This window comes from Protopterus annectens, chromosome 16.part0, assembly GCF_019279795.1.
Source record: "Protopterus annectens isolate FY-2018-M chromosome 16.part0, PAN1.0, whole genome shotgun sequence".
Taxonomy (NCBI): Eukaryota; Metazoa; Chordata; order Ceratodontiformes; family Protopteridae; genus Protopterus; species Protopterus annectens.
Genome location: NC_056750.1, coordinates 348,135,919 through 348,145,918, shown reverse-complemented (window position 1 = coordinate 348,145,918; position 10,000 = coordinate 348,135,919).

Genomic DNA, 10,000 nt, shown 5'->3' with positions numbered 1-10,000 from the left:
TATTCTGTGTAAATAGAAACGTAGTTGTCTATGAACATCCGAGTGCAACTTGTATTCGCCTTTGTTTTGTTAATTGGGAAAAAAGACAGGTAGATTAATGGTTTGATTGATATTTGATTCGGAAGCAATCTTAGGAAGAAAAGATGGATTGTTCTTGAGGGATACTCTATCTTTGTGAAAGATCAGATATGGCAGCTTGGCGGAAAGGGCTTGTAGCTCAGACACCCTTCTGGCCGAAGTGATAGCGACGAGAAATGCTGTTTTCCAGGATAATAGTTTGAGATCCACTGAGGCTGCAGGCTCAAAGGGAGGAGCTGTCAAAGCCTGGAGCACAAGCGCTAGATCCCAAGGAGGGACTACATCCTTCACCGGGGTCTTAGTAGGAAGGTATCCTTCAAAAAGGCCTTACACAATCTGGTTGAAATCAAAGGGCCTAGTTCACTCCCCACGTGATAGTGCGAAATAGCTGCCAGCTGAACTCTGACCGTGGACGAGCTGGCTCCTTGGTCAAAAAGTCCTGACAAAAAGTCTAAAACCGCAGGCAACGGAGCTGTAAAAGGGTCTAAGTTTTGTTGCTCCTCCCAAATAGAAAACCGTTTCCATTTGCTATCATACAGTCTTCTAGTAGACGGCTTGTGGGCTGCCACTAAGATAGCTTTGACCGGGGAAGAGATACCGCGAGTCCTAGCTGGGATTGGATCTGGAGCAACCAGGCCGTGAGCTTCAGATCGTCCAGATTCTGGGTCGGGAGGTCTAACGGGTGCGAGATCAGATCCGGGATGGGATCCAGAATCCAGGGAGGATTCATTAGATGAGACCGTAAATAAGGGAACCAAGCCTGACGAGGCCAGAATGGGGCAATGAGGATTATTCTGCTCCCCAGCCGCCTGGCTTTCTGTAAGAACTTCAGCATTAGAGGAAGAGGAGGGTAAGCATAGAGGAGACCGGGCGGCCAAGCATGAACCAGAGCGTCTCGGGGGGGGGGTTCCTTGGGTGGGGGAATTAGAGCGAAGTAGTCGTTGCACTTCGTGTTTGAGGGTGAAGCGAAGAGATCGCAACAAGGTTGACCCCATTTGGAGAATATTTGTTTCGCAACTTCGGGATTCAGAGTCCACTCGTACGGCGATAGAATCGTGCGACTCAGTTTGTCCACAAGGATGTTGGACTGTCCCTGAATGTGCGTCTGTATGAGAAAGCGGTTGGTGGAGATGCCCATTCCCACACTCTCATGGCCTCTTGGCAAAGTGGATAGGACCTGGTTCCCCTTGTTTGTTGATATACCAGACTACCCACATGTTGTCCGTCTGGACTGCAATAGTCGCAATGGGGAGAAGGCTCTGGAGTGCTTGCAATGCCAACAGCACCGCCCTCATCTCTAGGACATTGATATGCAGTGAGGTCTCCGTGTGGCTCCACGTGCCTTGGACTGTCCTGCCTAGACAATGCCCCCCCCCATCCAAGGCGAGAGGTGTCCGTGGTCACCGTGGTTAGGGGATGGGGCATAACAAAGGGCCGACCTTTGAGGAGGTCCGGGGATTGGAGCCACCACAGAAGGGCCTTCCTGCAAACACTGCTGAGGCGAATGGGATGGTTTAGAGGGTAATGCAGGAAGGACCATTGGACTTGGAGGGTCCACTGTAGGACCCTCATGTTCAAACGCGCCATGGGCAGCAGGTTGATGGCAGCCGCCATCGACCCTAGGGCCCTCAGGACCAATGCTGCTGAGGGAGCTGGAGATTGAAGAATGGCCCGCACATGGAGTCTCAGAGTTTGAAGCTGGTCTAAAGTCAAGAGGGCTAGGAACCGGTTTGTATCCAATCTGGCCCCGATGAAGTCTATGATTTGTGTCGGCAGAAGGGAAGATTTTTCTACATTGATTGTGATCCCCAGCCGGGGAGCTAGATGGAGGAAGGAGTCCCTGGCCACGCAGACTAGATGCCTTGTGGGGGTGGTCAGGAGCCAGTCGTCCAGGTAGGGGAAGACCTGAATTCCCTGGAGTCTCAGGTGGGCCGCTATCACTGACAAAACCTTGGTAAACACCCTGGGGGCTGTGGTGAGACCAAAGGGAAGGACCCTGAATTGGTAATGGCTGGCTCCTAGCCGGAAGCGAAGGAACCTCCTGGAGTGTCTGTCCATCAAGATGTGGTAGTACGCAGTCGTTCTCCTGCAAAAGGGGGAGAATATATTGAAGTGTGACCATCCGGAACTTTTCCTTGGTTACTGACAGGTTCAAGAGGGATAGATCGAGGATTGGTCTTAAGTCCGCCGTCTTTTTTGGCACCAAGAAGAACCTGGAGTAAAAGCCCGATCTGAACTGGTCTGGGGGACGTGCTGAATGGCTCTTTTTTCTAGCAGCTGCTGGATTTCCGCAGCTGCGGCCTCCCTCTGATCGGGGGGGACATCGGGGAGGAATCTGGGATTGCGAGGGGGATGAAGAAATGGGATTTGGTAACCTCTGGATATGATACGAAGCACCCAGCGATCTGTCATGATGGACTCCCAAGCTGCCAGGTGCCTCGAAAAATGCCCCCCCGACTCCCTCCAGAGTGGAGCAGTCGGGTAACCCCTCAGGGTTGCTGCGTGGGCCAATCAGAGAACGATTCTCTGGACCCAAAACTCCTCGGACCCCCTCTGCCCCTAGGGTGGCGTCCACCCTGTCCTCCTCTGCCTCGGAAGGACTGGGTGTCTGGAGCATCACGGGACTGTTGCAACTTCCGGAACCACATCTTCTTCTGTCCCTTTTGGTTCTTGGAGAAAGACCTCTGGGGAGCAAAGAAGCGGACTCCGAAGGTAGACAACGTCTTCCCATCCTTCTCGCTCTGGACTAAAGTTTCGCGTACGGTTTTGCCAAAGAGGGCAGAACCATCGAATGGGGCATTAGCGAAAGATGCCTTAAAGGGTTCCGCGAAATCACAGTGTCGGAGCCACGCCTGTCGCCTCATGATGACGCCCGCTCCACTAGCTCTAGCGGCTCCTTCCGTCGCATGGGATAGTAGCTGCATAGAGGTATTAGAAATCGACCGAAGAGTGGCCATTCGAGCAGAATACATCTGCTTGTCCTCCGCCGACATGGACTCCAGGGGCGACCCAGCGTACTCTTTAATGAGGTCTTGCTGGAGCCATATGACATGTGCCATGTAGTTCAGTGACCTTACCGAGAAGGTAGCTGAACTGAAGACTCTCTTCCCAAGGCTGTCCATCGCTCGAGACTCCTTGCTAGGAGGATGGACTGAGGGACTTTCTTGGGCCAGTTCCCTCTTGGTGGCCGCTGCCACCAACATGGCATCTACCGGGGATCCCTTACTCCAGTGCACTCTGTCGGAGGGGGGGGACTAAGAATCCTGTCAGGTCTCTTCGGGACGGGCTCCACAGTGTCCGGCTCCTTCCACGCCCTGGTAGTGATCAGGCCTACCAGGGGGTCGGCTGGAGGGGAACCCAAGAGGTAGACAGGCCTGCTTCAAACGCCTCCAGGAACACAGATTCGTCCGAGGTAGGCTTTGGGGCGGACCACCCTCCCCTTATCCTGAGCATCTCCATGATGTCTCCGAAGGAGACATCTTCGGGGGGTGATCTTTGGGAGCCTTCCCCTTCCTCCAAATCTGTGTCCTCGGTTAAGGACTCAGGGGAGTCCAAGTGCCTCCTTTTGCACTTGCGCTTGTGAGGGACTTCCTCGGTGGGGGCTATCCGAGGAGGCCTCACCAGGCTCATCATGTCCCAACAAGGGAACTACCTGGGACGTTAGAGCAGGCTGTCCCTGGGGCCGGGTGATGGAAGCCGGAGCCAACTGAGAGGGAGTGCGGGGCGGAGCCGTAGCTGTGGCCGGGGGCCTGGAATCCCTCAACAGAGCCCTCTCCACCACGTCAAAAGCCGAAGGAGAGCTGCTCTCTCTGGGATCTGAGAGCAAAACCTCCCTCGGATCCGACGAGCGGATCGTGGCCGGCACCGACGCTATCGGATCCGATGGGCCAGTCTGCTCCCACCTGGATGGAGCCAAAGGCAGACTGATACCCTCGGATCCGAAGCTCTTCTCACGGCTCCGAGAGCTCGGATCCACCGAAAAGGGACCCGACAGACTCGAGGGCGCTGTCGGCGCCGAAGTACCCGATACTATCGGCGCCGACACCCCCCCGGCTCCAACGCCTCTTAGCTCCAAGTACTCCAAACCCGAGAAGCAGGTTGGAAAAGGAGCGATTGGGGCAAAAAAAGGGGTCGAGCTCCTCCCCGGAGGGGGGGGGGGGAGGCAAGAGCACTCCCATCTGCAGTTAGGCCTGGAGGAATCTTCTCATCATCCGGTCCAAATCTGCATCTGTTAGGCTTTTAGTAGACCTAGAGGAGGCCATTGAGGCGGGACGGGAGTGCCACCTCGATGACCTTGAGGGAGATCGGGCCTCCTCCTCCTCCGGCCCCGGTGAGAAGCAAGGTGACCGGATCCGAGAAGGAGAAGGCTCGGAGGTCTTGGAGGGAGAAGCCTGCTTAGCTGGCGGGGCCGATGTAGAAGCCTCGGCCCGCCGCTTGTGGTGCTTCTCCCTATGCTTCTCTTTTCTGGCTTCCCTATCCTCCTGGCCTGAGGTGGGAGGTTGAGTCCCGGCCAGGGGAAGGGAAGCAATCGTGGGTACTGCCGCAGCTGCGGCAGGCACCACGGGGGGACCGGAGGTCGGAGCCGAGTCCGGGGGCAGAAGTCCCGCCAGAATCAACTTCGACCTCTGGTCCTTAAGTGCCCTGGTGTTGAACGCCACACAAATACTGCATCCAGAGGAGAGGTGTTCAACCCCAAGGCACAACACGCACCGAGTGTGGCCATGTGCTGGGGATAGCTTATGGCCACACTCGGTACATTTAGAAAAAAATGTCTTTGGGGCCTCAGACATTACTGTAAGGAAAGACACACACACTAGGCCCCAATCACAAACAGACACATGCCCTAACGCTCTCACGAGGGGGGGGGGGGGATAAGCTGAAAATAAATTTGAAGAGAAAAACTACAAGGGGAAGCTAATCACACACACACCACTCTTTTTTGACAGAAAGGGTAAAGAAAAGATCAAATTTTTCTCACAAATCTTCACTAACGCCTGGAACTCAAGGATCAAGCTGCTGGCTTCAACCACGGCAAACTAGATCTGAGGTCACGGAGGGTTGGCAGGAGATTATGGGTAGGGGGAGGAGCTTGGAGCTCGGATCTCTGCTGTTGAAAACTGCCGGCTCGGATCCGATATGGATCCGAAGACCCATAGGTTGATGCCCAAATGAAGTTAACTACTTCAGATTATATATCTATCTATCTATCTATATATATATATATATATATATATATATATATATAGATGTGTGTGTGTGTGTATATATATATATATATATATATATATATATATATATATATATATATATATATATGTGTGTGTGTGTGTGTGTGTGTGTATATATATATATATATATATATATATATATATATATATATATATGTATGTGTGTGTGTGTGTGTGTGTGTGTGTGTGTGTGTGTGTATATATATATATATATATATATATTTATATATGTGTGTGTGTGTGTGTGTGTGTGATACTTCTCAACTTGGTGTCATAAAAAATCTGGACAAATGTCCATGAAAGATAGGTACACCTTGCCAAAATCTGTACACTGATTAACATAAAATTTGTAAAATTATGTAACCTCGCCAACTCTGATGGAATTGTGGGATACCAACTTTTAAACACAGATTGAAGAACAGATAAAGTATTAAACACAAAATAAACAGAAGAACAGTAGTGTTTTATTTATATTAATATTTTTTTACTTCAGTTTTCAAAGAATCAACAGTGATTTGCCAGAAAACTACAATTTTATGAGAAACGGACCCATATTACCTCTCTGTCTCTCAAAGCAAGATATTTGGATAAAGCCACAAATAATGCGGGGACAAAAAAAAAAAAAGGCATAAAAACAGCGACACTTTGTAAATATTGCTCTTCCAAACTTAGATTGCATAGCATGAATTTTCTGAAGGATGAAATCTGAAAATCAAAATGTCTTCTGCCTTCCATTATTTTTTTACTTCAGTCCTCAAAGATCTGCCAGTGCCAGTGATTGGCCAGAAAACCACAATTTTATGAGAAACAGACCCTGTCCCCATCCGGTAAGAACAGCTATAAATTAAATGGGTGGCGCAGTGGTACAATGGTTAGAGTTGTACGAGGTTCTACAGCTCAATTCTTCACATCTCTGGAGTGATGTTCTTCATCTCACATTGCTGCAGTCCTTACACTTGGGTAGTCCGCTGTCCTCGGTCGGCCCGAATATCAAAGTATAAGGCTGACGTCGGTCAAGGCGCATTTGACTGACATCAGGACGTCAGGGTACAAATGCGCATGACCGACGTCATATCCTCAGTCTTTTTGCCGCATGGTCCGATGCAGAAGCAGCATTGCAAGTGCCGGTTGGCGTTCTGAGATTTTTCGATTTCGAAGTTTCAGACCGAGTTCAAAGTTGGCTAAGTACCCGTTGGGAATATTTTAGTTTTTTCTTGCCTCAGTGATTTACCGGATGTCAGAAAAAGTCAATAATTGCATTTCTTGTGGGAAACAGATACCGCATAGAGATTATCATACTTTGTGTATTCCTTGCTTAGGGCCTGAGCACGACGTTGTTGGCTGTCGCTCTTGTGCTAGATTTAATAAACGCACTATAAAGAGGAGGTTGGATTGTGCAATTTTAGTCTTTGGGAAGCGGTGCAATTATAAAATGCCGTCGGATGCTCGGCGCCGCTTCTACAAAGAAGCGCAAGGACAAAGCAGTTAAGCCTAGGCTGGAAGATCCGTCTGTACCGGACGCCGGTTCTTTAGAGGTGTCGGTGGAGCCTGTGGTTCCACCGGAGGTTTCTTTGTGTTCCCAGGGTGAGACTTTAGTTTTGCAAGATGTGGCCTCTCAGGAGGCAAGTCAAGCTGAGGGGGCTTCTCAGGTTACTATACTCCCCTCCCTGCCTAGGGTGGCTAGGCCCTCTCCTTCTGTTTCTAAGGCTTCTCCCAGGGGCAGGCCAGGTTTAGCTTCAGTTGGTGTTACCCCTAGCTCTTCAGGTACTGTGCCTAAGAAGCATATGCTTAAAATGGCAGAAGATTTGATTACTTTGATTAGGGGTTCTATGCCCCCTCCTGATAAGAGGCCTAGGGTGGAGCCTGAGCTGGGGGGTTTTGAGCAGGCTTCAGATGTATCAGAGTCTTCGGCTGAAGACTTGCAGGAGTATTCTCCTTATTCTGATTCTGATGTGGATGATTCTACTCCTTCTGCTTCTCCTCCTGAGGATTTTTCTTTTTCAGAAACTCTTCATTCCATGAGGGAGCATTTTAAGTGGGAAGGTCAGGACTTCTCTGATTCTAGGAAAAGGCTTAGGGAATTTTTGTTTTTACCCCAGCATAGGCCTTTGGCTATACCTCCTGTTTTGGATGTGGTGGAAGATGTATTTACAGAGGCTTCCCTTTATCCTGATTCTTTGCCTCCTGCTCCTGTTAAGCCAGATAGGTATTACAGGGTGCCTGAAGCTCATAAGTATCTTTTTAAGAGTCCTAGGGCAGACCCAGAAACTGTTAGCCAGGGGCCTAAAGGTGTTAAGGCTTCTGTTGTTAAGAATCCGGTTCCTGCAGACAAAGAGGCTAGGGCCTTGGATAGATGGGGAAAGAAAGTTTATACTTCTTCCACTCTTGCTATGAGGGCTTTGAATTGCCAGTTTCACATGTTGAAATACCAAAACTATCTCCTTTCACAATTAAAGTCTAAGGTTGATGCTTTGGCAGTAGGTATTGATTGTAAAGAGTTGCAGGATTTAGTGCATGTTTCTGAACAGGTGGGTAAGCATTCTTTGCAATGTGGTTTTGATGCTGTACAGGCCTCGTCTAGGGTGGCTGCCACTGGGTCAGTTCTTCAGAGCACGCCTGGCTAAGGGATCAAAATTTGTCTGAACATGTTAAAACAAGGATTTTAGATGCTCCTTTACAATCTGACGTGTTGTTTGGTCCTCCTGTTGAGACAGTTTTAAAGAAAATGGAGGACAAAGCTAAGTCTATGCAGACTGTTAAAGATTTTTTGCAGGTTCAGCCTCCAAAGTTTAGCAGAAATTGGCCTGCTAAAGGGTGGACGTATCATTCTTATGATTCCCAGTCTAGGGGTAGATCTAGACGTGGTAGGGGCAGAGCTCAGGGCTCTTTCAGGCCTAGAACAGGGAGTTCTCCTGCACAGTCTTCAGGTGAGGGCAGGGGTCAGTCCTTTCGTAAGCAGACCCAATGACCTACCTTTTCAGCTGCCAGAGCCTTCTCGTCTGGCAGCACCTTTGGGAGGAAGGTTGGCACTTTTCAAAGAAATTGGAGTTTAATTACCCAGGACAAATGGGTATTGGATATCATACACCAAGGTTACAGGTTTTATTTCCATACCTTGCCTCCTTTCAGAGGCATGCCAGACGTTCCTCCTCAACAAAGAATAGAGGCTCACAAGCAAATTTCTCTGTTACTTCAACTAGGGGCCATACAGCCGGTTCCTATGCCAGAAGTGGGCCTAGGATTTTATTCTCGCCTGTTCCTAGTACCAAAGAAGGGGAACACGTGGAGACCAATTTTGGATCTATCTATTCTCAACACTTATCTGGACATTCCCAAGTTCAAAATGTTGACGTTACAACAGCTTTTGCCTCTGCTGGGCAAAGATCATTGGATGGTAACTTTGGATCTCAAGGAGGCTTACCTTCATGTTCCTATCAGAATAAGTTGCAGGAAGTATCTGCGTTTTCGAGCTGGGACTTTTCACTATCAGTTCTCTGCATTGCCCTTTGGCTTATCTACTGCCCAGAGTGTTCACAAAGTTCTGGCTCCAGTGATAGCTTTCTTCAGGCTGAAAGGAATACAGATCTATCCTTATTTGGACGACTGCCTGATTCTGGCTCAAGGAAGGGAAGAGCTTCTTAAGTCATTTGGAATATGTGATAGCAGTGCTAAGATGCCTAGGGTATTCTGTGAGCGAAATAAAGTCCAGTCTAGTACCCTCTCAAGACATGTGCTTTCTGGGTGTGAGACTGAATACAGCATCCCAGATGGCCTTTAACCCCGGACAAACAAAAGAGTCTATCCCTTTACTTCCATCAGCTATCTCATCAGTCCGGGCTGACTGCAAGGACAGTCCTTCAAGCCTTAGGGTTCATGGCATCTTGTATTCTGGTGCTTCCCAATGCCAAACTGCATATGAGGAAGCTACAATGGTATCTCAAAAATGTATGGACACAGCACTGCCAGGATCTAGACACTGTCATTCAAATAATACCTTGCATTCAAAAGGAATTTTTGTGGTGGGCTCAGGAATGTCACCTAAACAAGGGACTCTCTGTGACCCAGCCAGAGGCGAGTCAGATTTTAACGACAGATGCCTCAGACAAAGCTTGGGAGCTCATCTAAATGGAAAGTGGATACAAGACAAGTGGCCTGCCAGACTACAACATCTACATATCAATCTAAAGGAGATGTTAGCAGTCCAGTTTGCATTAATAGCTTTCAAGGATTTACTTCTTCCAGGGCAGGTGTTGATTCTAACAGACAACACAACTGTCATGTGGTACATCAACAAGCAAGGGGGAACGCATTCTTATCCTCTATGCAGGCAAGCAATGATTTTGTGGGAGACTGCTCTCAGTTTACAACTCAATCTTCAGGCAAGGTTTCTGCCAGGGCACAGAACTCCTTAGCAGATGTGTTGAGCAGACGAATTATGGATCCCCACGAGTGGAAATTGGATCCTCATGTGTTTCAGACATTGACAGTGTCATGGGGAACTCCAGACATAGATCTGTTCGCTTCTCCACTAAACCATCAGCTGCCAAAGTTTTGCACAAAAGGTTTCATCCCACAGCTTGGAAAGTGGATGCTCTTTCTTTCAATTGGAGCACTCTTCATGTGTATGCCTTTCCACCTCTGCCTCTCCTCCCAAAGGTACTTCTAAAGGTCAGACAGGACAAGCCAAGGATGAT